Genomic DNA, 22,139 nt, shown 5'->3' with positions numbered 1-22,139 from the left:
TAATCAGGTCACGGTGCAGGGAATAACTCACTCTCTGGTATCTAGGTCTAGACGGTACAACAATCTACTGCAGCTCACGCAGCCATGCAGCTATTTGCCTCTCAAAACAGTTGAAACTGTGCTTGTGCATGTGTGAAATATCTGAGAATGTCAGCGGATAGCTTGTGACACTTAACCTTTATAGCTGAATGTGTCATAATGCTAAGCATTACAACTTGGCTCCAAAATTCTAACCAGTCATATTAATCTTACAAAAATGTATTCAAGTCCTGTTACACCCAAAAAAATATAAATATTAAACCCATTTTTAGGACCAAAAAATGACCAATTATGCAAATATCATAAACGCTACAAAGTTCAAATATTTTACTAACAATGTTAAACAATGTTATTTTTTCGCATTGCAAAAACGAATTGAGGTAAAATATGCTTAAATGTAATGAAAATGTCACAAAGTAAAAAATCTTGGTGTCAGAAAAATAAATGAATAAATACAATTATTAATATTACTTCTACTACAATATATATTTATAAATACAAATAAAAATACAATACGAGTATATAATATTACTATATATATATATTTAAAAACATTAAATAATATTATTATGTATATTTATATCGATTTAATAAAACTAATAATATAAAATAATATACATTTTCATTAATGCATTGAGACAATTTTCTGTGAACAATAACAAAACACTATTATATTTTACTAATTAAATATTGCTATTCATTTTTCGCATTGGAGAAATTAATTGAGGTAAAATGTCCTTAACTGTAATGAAAAAAAATTAAGCAAAGCAAAAAATCTTGGTGCTGAAGAATGAATAAATAAATAAATAAAATTATATCATTATTATTACTAAGATAAATATACAATCTAAATATAGAATATACCATTATGAAACAATTCAAAACAAATGTTTAACAACTGTTATTATATATTATATATAATATAAAATTCTATAATATTAAATGAGAGCCAAGAACCAGCAAGCTACCTATTTCAAAAACTGTCCTATTCCTGCCATCACTTCCATTCAAAGAGTTCTTGAACTCCTTAATTTAAGTGAAATTCCACACCGTAATCAGAAGTTTAATAGACAGTTAACTAGACCCTCTGCTAATTAAACGCGCATCAGAGACCCCTTCTCCCTCCCTCTCTGTGCTTCATTAACACAAGCACAAAGGCCTTAAACTTAGTCTGGATGTCTTTCAAGCTCTCCTCCTCTGGAAGGTGTGGGGCTACAGGAGGCCTCGCTGGAGATGGAATCATTTTCATTCAGCTCTTGAATGCCCTGCTGCTTTAAAATGCATACCACATTCCTCTTTCCTTGTAGACATTCAGAGACATCCTTACTGACACTATAAAATTTCCCTATCATCTCAGCTCTTTAATTGCTTTGTTACGGCAGTTCTGAGAGAGTGAAGGCCGCTACACATCTGTGGATCCTTGAACCAAAGGTGGCACCGGGACCCAACCTGGGGAGCCTGGGGTGGGGGAACCAAGAAACTTGGAACATGTGTCTTTCTTTAAGGAGTCTATAAAGAGCTCAAAGTTGGAAGGAGAGAATGAAAATATATGATTGGAGGGGTAGTATGAGTGTGCTGGATGTCAGACACAAGCAAAATGGAGGTTTGTCAAATGAGAGCATCCAATCTGGTGCACACCGCCTGCTACGGATCACACATAAAAACTGGAAGTGCAATAAATACACATTTTAATGTTGGTCTGGGCAGAATCATAATAGGCTCAGATTTTCTATCCAACAGACTGCATCCGTAAATCAACTCCAGACAAATCTGCCAGCGAGCCACACCAACATCGTGAACGTCCTAAATCACCAGCAAATAAATGAGAGAAATTCATATAATCAGTGCAGCTGGATGAGATAGTATGTTCTGATAATTCAAGGCTTTGTTTGAGTTCAGCCTCCACCCCAATAGTTCTCAAGCTCTTCCAGGGATCCAGACCAGAACAAATACTAGGAAGCTATTGGCTCCAAAAATGAAACATTTAGGAGCCAAGTGACTTCTTTTAGATGTCGGAGGGAAAACTAATTGAAGGATCACTTCAAATTGTAGATGGTTGAATACTGAATTAAATTAAAATGAAATAAATGAAATAAAATGCAGCACTGATTAGAAGTACCTACATAATTTCCAGTGCCAAAAGACTGATGTGACTGATCTGTTGTGAATATATATATATATATATATATATATATACACACACACACACACACACACACAGTATCTCACAGAAGTGAGTACACCCCTCACATGTTTGTGAATATTTTATTCTATCTTTTCATGTGACATGATACTTTGCTACAATGTAAAGTAGTGAGTGTTCAGCTTGTATAACAGTGTAAATTTGCTGTCCCCTCAAAATAACTCAACACACAGCCATTAATGTCTAAATCGCTGGCCACAAAAGTGAGTACACCCCTAAGTGAAAATGTCCAAATTGGGCCCAAAGAGTCAATATTCTGTGTGGCCACCATTTTCCTCCATGAGACTGAGTACTAACTTGCCCTCTCATTTTCCCCACAGAAAGCAGCGTGTGACCGACCAGCCCCACAGGAGCACTGCACGGACCCTCTTCACTGGGAAGATGGAAGAGAGCACTCACGGCACCGGAGCACCTACCTGGACCCTCTGGGGTATTGATTGAGATTTCTCGTCATGTGATTCTTCACCCTGTTACACTGGTGGAGAATGCGGGCAAATCAGTGAAGAATCACCGACAAGCGATCTTCTTAACCTCACCTTTTTTCCTTGTTTTTGTCTCCGGGTTCTGTCACAGGCGAGCGCTCCTCTCCCACCATGGACGAAATCCTCCAGCGTCTCTGACTCTGTGGTTGTTGACGTCAACCCCCACCTCTCGGCTGCCCAGAAGAGGGAGCTGCAGCACCTGGTCGGTCAGTTCTCTGATGTGTTGTCCTCTCTTCCCGGGCGGACCAACGTCCTGCAGCACGACATCTAGACGCCGCCAGGGGTCGTCGTCAGGCAACGGCCCTACCGCGTCCCTGAGGCTCGTCGGCGAGCTATTGAGGAGATTCAACAGATGCTGAAGTTGGGGGTGATAGAACCATCACGCAGGCCATGGGCCAGCCCCATTGTGATGGCCCCGAAACCGGACGGCACCCTCCGTTTCTGCAACGACTTCCGTCGCCTCAACGAGGTATCCGAGTTCGACAGATACCCCATGCCTCGGGTGGATGAACTGTTGGACTGGCTGGGAAGGGCCCGGTATATCTCTACGTTGGACCTCACCAAAGGCTACTGGCAGGTAACCCTCTCTGAGAATGCCAAACCTAAGACTGCTTTCTCTACCCCTAGTGGCCACTGGCAGTACCGGACCCTTCCTTTTGGCCTCCACGGGGCACCCGCCACGTTCCAGTGGATGATGGACATCCTGTTGCGGCCCCATCAGGCCTACGCCGTGGCCAATCTGGACGACATCGTGATCCACTCCGAGGCATGGGAAGACCACCTGGACCAGTTACGGAGGGTGCTCTCGGAGCTCCGGAGGGCTGGACTCACCGCCAACCCTCGCAAATGCCACCTTGCCCTCTCCGCGGCGAAGTACCTGGGTTTCCAGGTGGGACGGGGTCTCATTCGGCCACAGGAGAAGGTGGAAGCGGTACGCTCCGCTCAGAGACCCGAGACCAAGACCCAGGTACGAGCCTTTCTAGGGTTGGTGGGGTATTATCGCTGCTTCATCCCCAACTTCTCCTCTTTAGCCGCCTCCCTGACAGACTTGACCAGGAAGGGGCAGCCGGAGAAGGTACAGTGGACACCAGCAGCGGAGGAGGCCTTTCAGAGAGTGAAGGGGGCCCTCGTCTCGGAGCCTGTCTACCGAGCCCCGGACTTTAGCTGCCCCTTCCTGCTGCAGACGGATGTGTGACGAGCGTCCCGAGGCTTCATCAGCGTTGCCCTGGAAACAAGCGAGGAGCACCTGGCCATCATCATCGCAGGCTGATTGGTCACAGCTGCACCTCATCAGGCGGCGGCTACATAAGCCACGCAAGCCCTGCCATCTAGGAGATTCCTCCATGAGACTGAGCACTAACTCGCCCTCTCATTTTCCCCACAGAAAGCAGCATGTGACCGACCATCCCCACAGGAGCACTGCAAAGACCCTCTGCACTGGGAAGACGGAAGAGAGCACTCACGGCACCGGAGCACCAACCTGGACCTTTCTCACTAGCACCCATCACCCCAATAAATCCACCCTCCAGGGTATTGATTGAGATTTCTTGTCGTGTGATTCTTCACCCCGTTACAATGCATACATACACACATACATATAAATAACACATTATATGAACATTCATTTAGTAATTAGAGTGATGTTAAGTCTGACTAAAATTAACACCGCTTCCACATGCAACAGAACCGAAAAATGATTGAGTGAGTCAGTAACGGCTCGGAATGATTCACTGGATAAATGAGCCTGATTCAAAACACCATTCTGAATCTTTTTAACTGGCTCAGTAAAAAGAACAAAGTGAGAAAAAATATTCTAGATTTTATACTGTCTTATTATAACTTGACAATATATAATATAAAGCTAATCTTTGACAGTTTCTATATTAAAATTTTATTCCTATTATGCCAGTCAGATTTCTCTTATGCATATGCACACCAATCTGCTTCGAGAACCTATATCTCGTACATCTCAATCTGTGTAACACTGTGCACTAGAGATAATATCTGGAGACGCATTCAGATAAGTAATTCGCATATCCTGTGCAGATGAATAGTACGCAGGTTTGTAATTGTGTAAGCAATGCAGTGATTTGTTTTTGGTTCACTCAGACCCTGAGGGCTGGCACCCTTCACACGGCACAGCCCGGGACTGCCAGGAACTACACAATTTGTGATATTATTCAAATGAGCACATTGTTTTCCTGTTTACTGACACGAATTGGAGGGGAAACACAACTCAACAAGATTAAATCATTCAGAAACAATCAGCCTCTGCGTGAAAGTAGCATTGGAAATGTATTGCTCAAATTATTCAGAGCCATTAATGCATGTGTCCACTCTTGATGCACTGTATATTACACTCATTCATCATGGCTGCATAGCCTGGCAGGCTAACAGAAAACATCTTTTGTAATCATATAGCTTCCTGTCAAGGGTAGCAAACACGTCTGTGCATTTAATGATTCAGATGTTAGTTTTTATTGGCGAACAACTGGCAAAGGAAAAGTTTATATCTCACTGTTGCGACAACCTATGAGTAACAATAATTTCAAATGGTTTTTAAATAAAGTCAAGCTTTTTTTTTTCCACTGTGGAACATAAAAAGAGAAATAATTAATAATGTACAGGCCATTCTTTTCCACACAAATCACAATAAACAAAACCTAAAGCTCTGAAGTTCCAAAAAAAGACATTTTTATTGCAGTGAGCCGTTTCTGAGTTTCTAAAATCAATAGGTTACAAGACTACATCGCACGCTCAAATGTATGCTACACTGGAACAGTGTTCTTGACTATCAGCTTTGGCATAGTGTTAAACTGTGACCCCTTTCAGGATGCTAGCTGTCACTGGCATAAACGCAACACAGATGCAAAATCCTCTGCCTCTTGACCTCCAGAAGTGAGATGAAGAACATCCCAGCCTAAGCTTTCATTTCCCATTTACACAAAAGACATATTGCCAGAGGAATCACCACATCTGTCCCACATTGAACAGTCAGTGCTCTTCATGAATGCACTTTTGGCATGGGTAGAAGGGATATTTCAGCTTGTTTCAACACCTTCCATTCAAAAGGGGTGTTGAACTTAATCTGAGCCAACAAAGAAAAAAAATTTAAGTAACTCGATGGCAAACCTCCATTAACAACAACAAAGTGCCAGTATATAGGCAATTCTTGGCAAAGCTGTCTTATTTGACAGAGTGAGTCTGATGTATTATAGGAGCAGCTTTGTTTGGTAGCTTTTTTTGTGATAAATCAATTTTTGGTAGATGTATATTAGGTACGCAGATTTACAGTCAAACAAACGGTAATAGCAGTAATAAATCGATTTTAAAATTTTAATAAAAGATTCATTTCTGTGAATGAAAAATTTACAAATAATTAATTACCTGAAAAGAACTCAGAAGAGCATTTTTAGTCTTTGTGGAAAAATATTTACTAACATGCTGCTTTTCTCAAGTTCAACTTAATTAAGCTGTTTTCTAGTTCATTAGATGTATTGTGTGTAAATTTAAATTAATTGCTGTGACTAATTAAGATCGTTGTTGTTTTTTCAACATTGTTTCGTCAACATTGTTTTTTATATGCTTTTAAGCAAGGACGCATTAATTTGATCAAAATAATAGTAAAGATTTATAATGTTACAAAAATATTTTACACATAAATGCTGTTATTTTGAACTTTCTATTCATCAAAGAATCCTAAAACATTATCACATTTCCACAAAAATATTAAACAGCACAACTGTTTCCAAATATTGATAGGAAATTTTTCTTGAGCACCAACTCAAAAAAATGTGATTTCTAAAAGAGTATGTGACACTTAAGACTGAAATAATAGACCTTAGTCAGAGTAACATTATATTTAATTTTTGCCAGGAAGGGAAACAAGGGGAGGATCTGAGGGATAGAAGTACAGGGCATTTAATGGATTGTACAGTTGATTAACAGCATACAGAAAGTTCATCTGACTAAATGTCTTTCTAAAAGAAATGTTCAGTAGAAAAAAACTCCATAAAACTGTTTTGACAGTTGAGTTGTGATCTATGACCTTTATTCCGTGTGCCAATGTAAAGACTAGTCTATCTAGTCTATCCCTCATAGCCTTGTTTGATTCGCATTAAATTCAATCTGGCGTCTAACTTGACTAAGGTCTTAGGCTTTAATATATGGCTATATCAAAATAAAAGTTATTTGAACTTGTACTAATATTTCAAAATATTACTGATGTTAATCAAATAAATGCAACCTTCGTGAACAAAGTTCTTTCAAAAACATGCAAAAAAATCTTACCAACCCAAACTTTTGAATGGTAGTATATATTTAAAAAGTAATGTGGTTACTTTTTTTTAGTAACTTTAATAACTCAAATTATAGCTTCACTATAGTTTAAATACTTAAAGCGTGAGTAGATTTCAGTTTGGAAAACGACAGTTTTAGTACACTGCTACTACTGACCGAGGCTCTGCTATTATCAACAGAGAACACCGTAATTCACAGAGGTAAAGACTACCTTCCCACAGATCGAAAAGAGAAACATAGAATTGGGAGTGTTCCTCATCTCAGATGTGTTTTCCTCCTGTAACTGCAGAGGCTAGATATCAAAGAGAAGTGAATCCTGGGTGCTACAGGAGCTGGGATGTTGATGTTAATTCCTGTGGTGTGAGCTAATCCTAAGAGTGCTGACATCCTTTTTCTTTATCAAACACACCATGTGGCTTGTGCATATGCCCAGAGAAATCTTCACTGTCAAAGTTATTTCTTACTGTGGTGCTTTATCATGTGGTATGTAGGCATGGGACGATAACCGGTTTCAAGGTATACCGCGGTTTGGAAAAGTCACGGTTTCAAAACCACTAAAATTTCACCTGTCACCTGTGTGTGGGATGGCCGAAGGAGATGAATCCCTGGAACTTTTTCCCCCGTCGAAAAAGACGAAGTCTGTCGTATGGGAATTTTTCGGGTAACGTAGACTAACCATGTTCCGTACAGATGACGTTTTAGCGCCGATCGCTAAATAAATACTTCCAAGTCGAACATAAACTATATATCTGTCATCTTCGGTTTGCCCCCTCTTTCACCCACGATCAAGACAGAGACCCCCCCGCCGTTTGTTTCAGTGTTGAAATAAATACTATTTGGCTTGCTACCGAGGCAGATAACATGGCTAATTAACTAGCTAACGTCAACTAGTATCCTCCCTCACGTTACTTCACAGAGTGAGGAATAGCAGTCTAAAGTACGTACTGTAGCCTACTTTTCTGCGATTTAGTACAATAATTACATTTAGCTGGTATCACTTCAATACTTTTAAGCCTCCTGCCATTGTTTACATCGGTTCAAAATCATGCATTTAAATTTTTTTTTTACTTTGCCACTGTTTGAGTGTTGTACGGAGAGACCACTCATGCGCTCTTTCCTTATGTGTGTATGTGCACACATCCTCGTACCTCACCGCTCCAAACTTAATCCGGAAAAGGTGAACATTCCTGCATCATAACTTGGACTGAAAGATGAATGTGTAGAAAGCGAGCATGTCTCCAAAAACCTTGTTGAGCTGCAGGTTTATGCATGCATTTTATTTTATTTTTTACAGAATTTATGTTTTGATTATATTTTTTGATTATTGAGCTGCAGGTTTAGGCTGACTTAAGTGACTGCATTTTTTTCATTTATAGGGATTTTTTTTTACAGAAAATAATTTATGTTCTTATTATTGTTGAGCTCCAGGTTTAGGCTCACTCAAGTGAGTGCATTTAATTAAGAATAATTTAATTATTTATTCTAATTATTTAGCCTGACATGTTTACGGTTCCAAAATGTTTTATATGTTTCTTAAAAATAAAATGTGTTCAGTGGAAAAAAAAGTTGTTTTTTTACCCAGACATTTAAAAATAACATATTTTAGAGCTGTAATCGCAATACCAGAGCAATTAGGGGTGTAACAATTCACTCGTTTTCTCGATGCATCGATCTTGAAACATGGATTTTTGGATCGTGATTCGTCGATTTCGGACAGTAGTTGATTTAAACCGCTAAGAATCGAATGAATCGCGATTTCTATAGCGATTCAATGCTTTCAAAATATATACACATTAAATTACTACAAGCACAAATTAATGGAGACCCTGAACCGTGTTCGTGCCTCACATCTCTCCTTCCCGCTAAGAATCGAATGAATCGCGATTTCTATAGCGATTCAATGCTTTCAAAATATATACACATTAAATTACTACAAGCACAAATTAATAGAGACCTTGAACAGTGTACGTGCCTCGCATCTCTCCTTCACGCGGTTCACTGCCTGAGACTGTCACAGGTTTGCGCTCGCGCTCTGTTCGTCTCACTGACACATTTTTTGAGCAACTGATGTGTGATCTCACCTTAGTACTCGTGGCCAGTAATGCTAAAGTGAAGTAGTTTTGCTTTTCTGTAGTTTTTCAATGGCTCTCAGTCATACCGATGACGACATTACCTGAGCAGTCGAAGGCTGTGCATTTATTGCATGGACGAAGCAAAAATTTAAGTATCTAAAGCATACGCACAGTTCCATTGAATGATAAAAGTGTTTTAACAATGTCCTTCAACCGAATGTACGAAGGAAACTGTTTAAATAACCACAGCATTAACAACAACCTTGAAATAAGAGCACAAGGTTTATCTGATAATCAGATGCATGACAGTAGCATTCATTGCTATAGCAAACAAACATCGGACAAGTTTTCTTTCAAAATCATCATTCGCCGATGGAGAGGAAAAGTTAAATACTATAGCATTTTATTTTTTGAAAATGAGATGAAGTTTTTCACACTGAAAGAGAAGTGATCTCACGCTCAGAGGTGCCAGGCTATATCTGCAGCTAAGCTGAATAAGACTGAATAAGAATAGCAGAATGAACTAAAACGTTAAGACAATAAACACAATAAATAAATACAATTTATGAATGATGCAGTGCTAATTGACCATTTATTACAGTAGCCTACAGAAACTATAAAGTATATATTTATGTTACCTTATTCTGTGCAGAAAATTGAAATAATGGTTTGTAGTATATAAAACAATCATAAAATTGCCATTAGGAAAAAATAATAGATTACAAATGATTGATTATTGTCCAGCAGTGTATTTGATTTCTTATAGCAAATTCAAAGTAAGAGATAAGAAAATAATTCCTTGTAAAAAAAAATAAAAAATAATAATAATACATACATAAAATTATTGTATTTGACATTTCTGTCACTTCTGAAATGATGGCTAAATCTTGGCTTACATAAATTTCTACGTCATGCCATATAATCATTAAACTACCATCTAACAATAGACAAGTGTTTTTTTCTAACCTATGGTTCTGTAACCATAAAGGCTGCTGTGTAATTTGCCCCCTGACTAAGCATTTAAGGAATTTAGGGGAAGCATTTAAATAATCCTGTGAATGCACTTAAAAAATGCAGAATTGAATCGTTAATCGAATCGAATCGAATTTAATTGTGAATTGAATCTAATTGAATCGTTGTGAATTTGCAAAAATCGTTCTTGAATCTAATCGAAAACCTATGAATCGTGAATCGAATCGATTTGCTGTCTACCCAGAGATTCACAGCCTAAGAGCAATACATTTTGTGATTACAAAATTACACACTTAAAGTCCCCGTGGTCAAATATTTTGACCTCAAGCTGATGACGCTGCCGTGAGAGGTTTGGCACAACATGCAGCGGCACTGTCTCAGTCTCTGTCCGGCGCTGGTGAAATAATTATAATGCTTATGAAGTAATTTGAAAACCTTGTGTGAGACGTAATTTCACAAACAGCATGAGTGAATCACCATGCACGCGCGCTCTCTCAAAATACGCAAATGTCTTCAAATCTCCACATCGCGTCTGCACTATAAGCGAGCTGCACGCTGCACAGTTGATGCAGTAATTGTCACTTGCACAATCGAGGCAGTGTCACATCGTCACTAAAGTTTATAAATTGCATTACTTTTTAATTCTTGCCAGTGTTTAACCATTCAGCGCCCTTGTGTGAGACGTAATTTCACAAACAGCATGAGTGAATCACCATGCACGCGCGCTCTCTCAAAATACGCAAATGTCTTCAAATCTCCACATCGCGTCTGCACTATAAGCGAGCTGCACGCTGCACAGTTGATGCAGTAATTGTCACTTGCACAATCGAGGCAGTGTCACATCGTCACTAAAGTTTATAAATTGCATTACTTTTTAATTCTTGCCAGTGTTTAACCATTCAGCGCTCACGCGCTCTCCTGGAGACTGGGCACTCATGCACACTCGCAGCGCACACACATAATGCCAGGTTCACATTACTCTGTTTGCAGTGCGAATGTGGTGCGTATTTTCTCCGCGCTCATGTTAACAGATTAATAAAGAGTGCACACTGCACACGGTTGCTGTCCGGCAGTACGTTCCAGGAGCTGTCCGTCCGAGACTCCTGTCTAAAGCATATAAGTTACCTCGTCCTTTGTTGCTCGAGCTTATACTGCTTCTGAACAAGCTGTGTCCGCTCTGCATGCAATGGCTGTCCTACAGGTATTCAGGCCAGGGTCTGCACAAGGGTGGTTCCAACCCAGAGAATGCAAGAACTGCGTTCGGTGACTGACTACGCCCTCTGGTTTACGAAAACCACGCTCTGAGGATGGCGATGTCCACATTAGTGGTCCAGGAGCGCCACTTGTGGCTCAATCTGGCAGAGATGCGGGAAGCGGAGAAAGTCCGCTTTCTCGACGTCCCCATTTCTCAGGTTGGTCTCTTTGGCGACACCATTGATGAATTTGCACAGCAATTCTCCACAGATTAAAAACAAATGGAGGCTAGTAAACGCATCCTGCCTTGGCGTGGGTCAGGTTCTACGGCCCCCTCTGAGGACTCCTGAGACCTTACAACGGCCAGTCACTAGCAGGAAGGTGGCACTGCCAGCTCGTCCTCAGGATGCCAAGAACTTTTTGTAGCGATCCTGAGATGGGTGACCCAAGAAGGAGGGACCAGCTGACCAGCCTAGCTTCACTTCTGCAGGGGGGACTGAAGGTGGATCCTGCTGGGCTCTGGCTGTCTGCCACATGACAGAGCAGTCACCAGATGGTCATTTAAAGAGCGATTTCTTCCTTTCCTGGTCACACTACCGGCATTTCTGGCCCTCCCATGTGTGATGGCCAGGCACTAAAATTGGGCAACAGAGCCTGTTCGGACACAGATTCTGTTGCAACAAGACAGTCATCGAGTCAGTACGATGCACGTCAGTGACCTCCGGTTCCCGCATTTGTCAGTGACATCTTTGACAGACCTTGCACACAAGGCATTGTGCACCCCGAAGGACATACATCCTCTGCCACTGTGACTTCTGTTCCACAGAGCTGCAGGAACCCTGCCCCAGGTACATTGAATGTAATTCCAGTGAGACTGTTGGCAAGGTGGATGCTTGGTTAAGCTCCCCAGCCCTTCCTGATGGCTCCTCAGGACCATTCGGCTCGGCTATGCGATTCAATTTGGAACCCTGCTCCGAGGCAAGTGGAGGCTTCACCCCCAGCTGGTCCAGCTGTTTTGGAATCAATTCAGTCAGGCACAGATAGATCTGTTGGCCTCACGAGAATCCACTCATTGTCCACTGTGGTTTCCCTCACCGAGGCCCCCTCGCCACGAACACTCTGGCACACAGCTGGCTCAGGCCTATGCGAATATTCGTTTCCCCCAGTGAGCTTCATTGCATGGACACTAGGGCTGCATTAAAGAACCGGCTTTACTGATAAGATGCGCGTTAAATATCGCTTGCGATTAATCGTGCAGCCCTAATGGACACTGTGCAAATTCAGGGAGGACATGGAACAACTCTTGTTTGTGCCACATTATTGGCCCAACAATACTTGGTTCTCAGCACTCGTGCTGTTTGCATTAGCTCCTCCCTGGCAGATTCCCTTGAGGAGGGACCTTTTCTCCCAGGGGAAGGGCACAATCTGGCACCCACACCCAGATCTCTGGAAACTCCATGTCTGATCCCTGGACATGACCAGGAGGAACTCAGTGGTCTTTCAACTGCAGTGCTGAATACCATTATGCAGGCTAGAGCACCCTCTACAAGGCGGCTATACAACCTGAAATGGCACATTTTCGTGAATTGGTGAGGTTCCCATGGGAAGGATCCTCAGAAATGTGGCATCAAATCTGTACTATCCTTCCTCCAAGAGGGCCAGGACAGGCGCCTGTCATGCATCTACACTCAATGTGTACGTGGCCGCTATTACAACGAACCACGACACCCTAGATTGCAGATCGGTGGGGAACCATGATCTGGTTATCAGTTTCCTAGGAGGTGCCCAGAGGTTGAATCCTCCAAGGCCACGCTTCATGCCCTCTTGGGATCTCTCAGTGGTCCTTCAGGCTTTACAGAGAGATCCGTTTGAGCCCCTTTAGTCAGTTGGACTTGAAGACGGCCTTTCTGACTGAGCTCATTTCTATCAAGAGGGTGGGAGATCTCCAAGCCCTCTCCATTAATGAATCGTGCCTATAATTCAGGCCGGCAGACTCTCAAGTTGTCCTGAGACCCCAGCCTGGATATGTGCTCAAGGTTCCCACCAATTCTTTTAGAGATCAGGTGGTAACCTTTTTAAGCTATTCCCCCGCAGGAGGGGGACCCTGACCTGTCACTGTTGTGCCAGGTGCGAGCCCTATGCATCTATTTGGAATGCGCACAGAGTTTAAGACTGTCTGAACTAGCTCTTGAACTCAAGGTGGCTGGTAGGGTGTAGAGCTTGCATTTAGCGCCTTACCCTCTCTGAGGTGATAATGTGCGCTTATTGAGTCCAGTTCAGTTCCTTCTTATGAACCCTGGACTATCCTTCCATCACTCAACCACTCCCTTATGTAGCGGAGTTTAACAGACTAGTTTGCTAAAGAATCCATTACGAGTAAGTATCCCTCGAGGGAACTCTCATAATGGATTAGTGCTCCATACGTTTTGGCTCCCTTTGGTGGTCCCATATGTGTATTAGTCCACTGCTCTGTTCCGAATAGGATTCAGTGTTTCCCCTAGTCAGACAGTCGGCCTGTTACTTGTTTCTGTGCTTAGTAGTTCTCCCCTTAAGCGTAGCCCACCACAGAAACGTTCCCTATGTAATAATCCTTTTTAGTGAGTCCATAGGATGTATCTGCATATGTTACCTCCCCTGCGGTAGGATATGGTTTCCGCAGTGTTCTTTTCCCACTTGGGAAAATGAACGCTTTCCCAACGTTCAACCAGGGCATTCCAACCGCTATCTATTCTTGTTTTTCTCAGAATGAGAAAAGGCTCCAGCTGGAGGTGACCTCTGCCTTATATGGCGGCTCTCCAGGGTGTTGGAGAGTGAGGTCATAAGTCTTGGACATTGGAAGGTTATGAGGAGGTGAGGTGCATTTGGTCATGGCACGCTGAGCTTGTCAACATCTGCACCCCCATGGACTCGTAACGCAGTTCAGCAGCTGTGGCATTTAGTAAAGGGACCGCTAGTGTCAGAACTTTGACACAATGTTGAAGTGACCGACTGAAAGGGAGCGTCTCTGTTACGTATGGTAACCCTCGTTCCCTAATGGAGGGAATGGAGACATTGACGAACAGCGCGCATCTGAAGTGTCTCTGAAGGAAATAATGCATTATTTATCGGCTTTAAGATATCGGCCGAATTTTCTTATCAGGCCGATACCGATAACAGAAAAAATGAGCATTTATCGGCCGATACCGATATGGTGGCCGATATATCGTGCATCCCTAATTGTGTCCCTTATGCCACAACTCTGAACTGCTTCTGAGTGGTTTAGACCAGTGTTTCCCAACCTTTTTTTAGTCGCGGCACCCGAAATTTTAACAAACTTGTGGCACCCTACAAAATTTATTTTGTCACAATATTTTAATTTCTAACTTTGATATGATAATTTGAAAAGTATAGATATTCGGTACAACAGGGAAGAACTGCAGAATATAAATGTCATACAGATATTTTTAATATTATTTAAAAAATGTGTCCATCAATGGTGGCAATCAGTAGGCTAATTTCTAATGAAGAGACCAATTTAGATTTTAATGTAGGCTTGTATACATATGTAAACATTATATAATTACCATTATAACTAGCTATCTCACAAATTCTTGCTCACTCAGTGTTTTTTTTAATTTACAGTGGGGTAATTTTGGTGCAGTAGCACGAGATAGCTTGATTTCAAACTTTCAATTGAATAAAAATGACAAGTAAGCAATCAGTAATAAGAACAAATAAAGAAATTAATAATGATAGCACAAATAAAAAATAACGACAGGCCTTCGAATTAAATAAATAGCTTTTTAGTTTTTTCAGGTAGGTCTAACAGTAGGGTTAAGATATTTAACTTTTTTTTTACCAATTATCCAAATAATGTTTAGTCCTAGAAAGCTATTATTATCAGAACACGTGAGCATAACATGCGGTTAGCAGATCAATGAATGAGAGGGCAGCGTTACCAGAGTTGCCCATTTACCACACCTTGTTACAAAACAGTAGGGCTATTGCAGACAGAAACAATATTGTACTACATCGATGTTTCCTGTCGGCTCAATTTTTGAGTGGACTTTGCTGTTCCGAAGAGCATGAATGGTATATGAGTGGAGCTGAGCAGAGCTGAGCGGAGCGCACATGCATAGAGCGGGATAATACGCAGAGCGTCACACCACGTGAAAACAGGACCTTTAGCCAGATCATTTTGCTCGATTACAGAGGCATTTGTTTTCTCTTTCTGTTTTCTCATGATCTATTCATTTTAGCAATTTTTCAAAACAATAATTCAATATCAATATGTATCGCAATATAATTTTTTTCAATAACGGTGATATGATTTTTAAACACATTTCCGATATTTCGATATACATTACCAGTTTCCCAAACATTGATTTATTTGTGGCGTTTGACGTCGTTGAATAAACATGAGCACTGCACTTTCAAAATCAAAACACGTCGCGGGTTTTATATGAATGTATCTCTGAAGGGAACCGACTGTCTTCAGAATAGTTTAGATGGCATTTTTATCTGATAAAGTAGCGTTCGGAGCTGCTTTGTTTACAGCCGTTACTGGAGAAACCGTTAGTTCCACCGCTCTCACAGCGCCTCCTGCTGGCAGACAAGCAGTTTGCATTTTCAATAATAAACCCATTTCCAGCAACATGCTTTTGTTGTTGCTCTATTTTTTTGTTTTCTGAAGCAACTCGGAGCATGTTTCATACTCGTTATCCTGGTTAATGCACGTTTCAATCTATAAGAAGAATCAGCCTACACTAACAGTCAAAGGATTTTGAACTGCAAGATTTTTAATGTTTTTTAAAGAATTCTCTTCTGCTCACCAAGCCTGCATTTATTTGATCCAAAATGCACCAAAAGCAGTAACATTTTGAAATATTTTTACTATTTAAAATAACTGCTTTCTATTTTAATATATTTTAAAATGAGCCATATATTTTACTAGGAGTAAAATATTAATATAACATATGAATATAAAATATTGAGTCTTGTTTAAGACACCATACTTGGCTACACGTCATGTCACTTTGTTTTCAGAAATTTTTCTTAAAATTTTATAAAGTACAATAAATTATGAAAAATAAGTTTTAATATCTTAAATATATTGTTCTTGGAAACATGATGAAAATGCAGATTAATAAAAAATTTTGCAGTGAAGAACACAAAAGTGAAATTAAATTAAAAGGAGTGGAAACGAAAAGGAGAAAAAGTGAAAAAAAGAAAGCTGTCGAGATCCCTTTCAGGAAGTATCGCCCCTCCTTTGCTTTAATGAGGTTAACGTAAAAGCATGAGCAGAATACGGTCTCTCTTAATACACAACAATGGAAAGGTCGCCTGCTATCACATCAAGGCCCCCGTCGCGGTACAAAGCAAGTGTAAAATTACAATTACACCTTAATGAATGGCATATTTCATTACATACATGCTAATTAAGAAGTTTCGGATACAACTCTGGCTGTGATAAGCATCTGCTTTAGTACCATGACAGACTGTTCAATCCTCAGAGCTACATGTTGCTTTGTTCTGAGAGAGGGAAAAAAGACAAGAGCATATGCGTATTGGAAAAGAGTAGCGTTTGTGAGGCGGTTCTTGCGCTGCTTTCGGAGCGTGCCTCTCGCTGCAGTGTCAGTGTTCCAGGTGGAGTGTGGGAGGAAAGGCTGGTGTTCTGGCTTTTGTAACGGGCACCCGTCTCCACAGGCTGACGCGAGTGCGCTAATCGCTTTAGCTGATCCCGCTCGGCTGTGTGTGAGGCAGATGTTTGTAAGGCCACAGCACTGCTCAGCGTTCACACTGCACTAAGCGAGATTAACCACCACCTTTATATATTTATTTATTTCCCTCGTTCCCTCCTTGCCCCCGCCTGCCCAAATTCTTAATCCCTGACTAAAAAGCTGAGGGGGAAAAAAATAGCACTATATTAAATCATTGTGTAAAGCACCCGGCAATCATTTCACAGAAATTTGTTTTCCTCCACGAATTTCAAAGACCAGCGTTGAGGAGAACAGCCAAATGTTTACGAAACAGCGACAAGGCCACTCTATCATATCGACACGCAACTCTCTGAGATCTTGGAAATATTTTCCTGGTGTAAGTAAAAAAAAAAAGAAACATTTGATGTGAGAAACCCAAGCCCTTGTCATTTGATCTCTTTTCCCCTTTCTTTCTTCTCTGTTGTTCCATTATGCAGGTGCTGGAGGCCTGAGGGTATGAGGCATCCGCAGGACTGGGCTGTGTGCAGATGCAGCTACCCTGTGCATAAACACTACCAGACGTCCATCCAGCTCAGCTCTGCTCTGCCGTATATTACTAACAGGCTTCCAATTTGGCCAAATCAACCCAGCATGTTCCTCTATGCTCGCCGCGCTCCCATGAAAAGGCATAGTCGTCCAGGATATGTAAACATCTCGTAGCTTATGGCAGAGGATGGGAATGACCCGCTGCCGGTACAGAGGACAATGTGCAGGTCAAACGTTATCCAGATGTTATGTACTTTGTTCTAAGCCGCTTGAATTGTTGTTACTGTTTCGTGATTTTTCATGAGTTTTAAGACAATGGTAATCATATTTACATACACTCATAGTGACCGTATGAACATCTTTAGTACTAGGGGTCAACCAGGATTTCTTTCTAATAGCTGATGCTAATATGTAGAATGACATACATAAGTTGCTAAAAACATCTAAGCTGTGGCAAAGAGAGTAGTGCGTTGCAAGTGACATATAAAGGGCTGTTGTGCTTGATAAATGTTCAAGACCGGCCTGAGTTACATCCTAGTCCTGTTTTTCCTCTTTTTCCCTGTTGGTTATTTCATTTTGGTTATTCACTGCCCAAAAAGAAAGCAAGCAAACAAACAAACAAACAAACAAATAAAATGTTTTTATATATTTTAACATGATAGAAAGAATTATAAATTGTACAAAAATATGAAAGCATATATTTCATATATTAGTTTTTTCTCCATTTTAAATATTTGCATTTATTGCATATATGTTTATAAATGTAACAAAAATACTACTATGTTTAATGTTTAAATACAATTAAAAAGTAATAAAAATTATGAAAACAACTAATAATAATAATAAGCATATGTAAATATATATTTTATAATTTATTTTTACATTTATATATTTTATACATTATATAAATTCTTATAAAATATTAAAAAAATATGAAACCATATATTTTTTTCTTTGATATATTTTTCTCATACATTTCGATGGCCTAAATTTATTTTAATAATTAATCGCAAGTAATCTAATGATTTTTCTACTTAAGCCTGAGCCTAAAGGTTCAGATATACTTCATTTTCTGCATTCCGCTCAGTCTTGCGCACAGCAGTTTCCACATGGATGGATGAGTTCGACACATGCGCAGTACCACCTAGTGAACTCTGAACATGAAAGTGGACTGTCTGAACATTTCACCTTGCGTGCTCACTGTTGTATGCACACCGTCCGTGTGGACACAAAAAATGCTGAGCACTTAGGACAAAAAATGCACAGGAAACACTGCCTTAGAATCAAAAACAGTACTAATCTAAATGCAAAAAGGTAATAAATTAACTGTACAGTAAGGAAAAAATATCTAAATTTACAGGCACTGTAAATGAACAAAAAAAATTAAAAATTGAACCATGAAATTGAAAGAAAACAACATCAAATTTAAAGGCATGCTGACCTGTGTGTTCTGCAAGCTGGGAGTAAAGTAAGCAGCCCCCTCCCCCTCCCCCTCCCCTCCCTTCATATAGTCCGTGGAGAAGGTCCCTCCGTGAGATCCCGTCTACACTAGGGTCCACCGCACCTGCAAAAAAATAAAAAAAAAGACACATTACACCTTCAGCTTGAAATTAGAGTATCCTCCCAGGACTGCTCTCCAAACCAAAGTAATTCACTTCACACGTACACCCCTGACGATCTGACATTTCCCGCTCTACTGATGTATCCCGCACAGGTCTGGTATGGCATGTTTTGTTTGTGTTGCGCTGGGGAGTTTTCAGCTAGAGTGACATCAAACGCAACCACCCTGGGTTGTCTGGGAGTAGAGACTCCTGCTATAACCCGCTTCCCACTGCTCACAAACTGCGTCCTTTCCGAAAGGTTATCATAGAGCCACTTTGTCGCTCCTAATCCAAAATTCATTACATATAGCAGTTACCACACTTTAATACAATACGTTCCTTGAATGGCTGGGTGAGCTCCTTCACAGTTCGCTGGGAGTTAAGGACAGCGTAAAACAGAGGGTAAAAATGGACAGAGATGCTTTACGAAATTGCAAAAGCGCCATAAACATGTAGAGTGGTATGTGTCAGCAGCAAATCTAATTTACTGACCTCACAACTGATCGCATGTTGCCAGGTAAGTCAATTAAGTGCCTATTATCCCTGTATAAGTGATAGGGGTGGAGAATCTTTGGTTTCTTGGCATGAACGGCCACCCTGAGACAGGGGTACCGGGGCCGCTTTCTGAGTGACAGCGACGGGAAGGTCAGACGGTAATGTGCGGCATAAATGTGCAAGTGATAATGATGGGGCCCTCTCATCGTACCCGGCTCAGATAGCTGCTAACTGGAATGGATGGCTGACCATCACATCTCTCTGAGCATGATACACATATGTTCTAAGCTGATGAGAACAGGATCAGCGGATGACGATGTGCAGCAATGTCTGCGATGGAGCAAACTAGGGTTGTGCGATATTGAAGAAAAATGCGATATGCGATAACTCGTTAAATAATGTGATATTCGATATGCGATACGATAATGCTTAAAGTGCCACATGCTCAGATGAAACAGTTTTACTCAGCTGTTGCCGAGTCAGTTCTGTGAACTTCTATAACTATCTTGTATCATATATATATATATGGTTATTTGTATGTATGTATGTACCAAGAGTTCCTGATAACCACAACAAATTCCTTGTGTTTGCACACACTTAAGTGGTGAGTAAAGCTCATTCTGATTCTGATTCTAATAAGAAAGCACCCCTACAATAACTTCTGAAAGTGAATGGTATGCGTTTTACTCATAAAAATGTAATTTTAACATTAGTGTAATCATTTTAACATGAGTTTAGGAACTGAATAATAAAAAGGAAAAATAAAACACCGCTTAGTATTTACTCTTTGAATTCAATATGCACTGATTCTTATTTAAGCTACAAAAGTTATTTAGGTAAGAGCAGTGAGTGATTTTCTCATTGTCTTTTGTTCATGGCCCCAAATATTGCAAGCTGTAGCGATACGCATATTGCGATATGTACGTTTGCGATATTTCGATAATTTCGATATATTGCACAGCTCTACAGCAAACACAGGAACACTGCCCCTGTTGTGCTGGTCAAACTGCAAATGTGAGGCATAAAGAGAAGAGCCAAGTTTCTAACTTATCCAAGCAGCTGTTTCAAAGCAGTTTTTTGGACCTCATCTTAACCATCACTGATATGCATCATTTGGACATTTCTAAAGGATCAGACTTACAACCTTACATTGCGAGTAAATTACCCGCTTATTCACTCACACACTCACACACACAAACCAATGGCAATTCTATTGCCAAGGTGTGCATAGAGGACTGACCTAACTACAATCCAAAACTTGCATTGAATAAGCTGTATCATAGAGACTTGACTTGGTGGTGGATTTTTTGACTTGGGCCAATTAGCAACAACCTACTAAACTACCAAAAGACCCTATAAACCACATAGCAACATGGAGAAAAAAACACTCTGAACACATTAGCAACAACAACAATGTGGCTACCACCCACAACACCCTGACAACTTGGCAACAACCTTTGGATGGGTAAGTGATCAAATTCAGATTTCAACAGACTTAAGTAAATCTTTTTTTGTGTGTGAGTGAACTTATATATCAATATGAAAGATCAGAGCGAGGATTCTACTTTAGCAACTACTTTAGTCTTTGTGCAAGTGGAAAAATTGACCATTTTACAGAAACACAATTAGAGGCTGTGAAATGAGTACATGCTTCATTCCAGGAGAGGAAGATTACCATTTCTGCATATTTGAATCCACTAGAAGGCAATCACTGAAATATGCAAACATTCATGAGAAAATAAATGTAGTGGAAAATTTGGTCCATATCTGCAATCAAGTTTCATGTGCAGATCTAGGAAGAAAGAAAGGAGCTAAGGCAAATCAAACTGATATCGAGTATCAACTGTTTCTCAATAAGGTTTCAAAAAACCCTAAAAAAAACATGCCTGAGTAATAGCATGTGTTTCAAAATGAGACAGATTATTGGAAGTGTCAATACAGTTACTAATGCAGAGAAAACATCTGCATATGCTTTTAAAATGTGTGATCACTCTTTATGAAGTGCTATATACAAGTCATTTTAGACAAGTGTTTTTCATCTGCTTGCAGACCTATTCTGACAAAGTCATGAACAACAATACTAAAAGCATAAAATAAAATTAACCATATATTTATCTTTTTACTTTATATAGCCTAGTATTTGCCAAAAGGATTTCCTTGAATTAAATAAAATAATAGTAGTATAATAATTTTCATTTAGACATAATATCCCTATACTTTATTTAAACAGCCATGTACTCTTCAACACTGCACAATTCCATTGATTTGCTTCCACCCTTCAAAACAATGACCCTTTCTCCAACCTCTCAATGTGACACGCTCCTGCATGCACATAATTCTCTGCATCCTAAATTTCAGGCATAATTCTGAAAGAACCAGTCATTTTCACATAACACACCCTTAATTCAATTTAAACAGACTACTAAATGTTGAGTCATGACATGTAGAAAAGAAAAAAAAAATCAATGTAGCCAGCAGTGCAAACAGTTGATAATTGCGAATGGAAGTGGGGGGGGGGGGGGGGGGGGAGAAAAAAAAAGTTTTCCACACACAAGACA

The 22,139-nt window shown here is 40.3% G+C and overlaps 1 long non-coding RNA gene across 1 annotated transcript in view; it reads right to left on the bottom strand.

The window, feature by feature from the left end:
- LOC107564346 (uncharacterized) overlaps nt 1-19,043 on the bottom strand; it is an 88,941-nt gene extending 69,898 nt beyond the window's left edge. The window contains exon 1 of the long non-coding RNA XR_001606216.1: nt 18,927-19,043. This is a non-coding gene — a long non-coding RNA (uncharacterized lncRNA). The remainder of the gene's footprint in view (nt 1-18,926) is intronic.
- Between the last annotated feature and the right edge of the window lie 3,096 nt (nt 19,044-22,139).

Source organism: Sinocyclocheilus grahami, unplaced genomic scaffold, assembly GCF_001515645.1.
Source record: "Sinocyclocheilus grahami isolate Dianchi unplaced genomic scaffold, SAMN03320097.WGS_v1.1 scaffold925.1, whole genome shotgun sequence".
In the NCBI taxonomy this organism is placed as follows: domain Eukaryota; kingdom Metazoa; phylum Chordata; class Actinopteri; order Cypriniformes; family Cyprinidae; genus Sinocyclocheilus; species Sinocyclocheilus grahami.
This window is presented reverse-complemented; position numbering and strand designations above follow the sequence as displayed.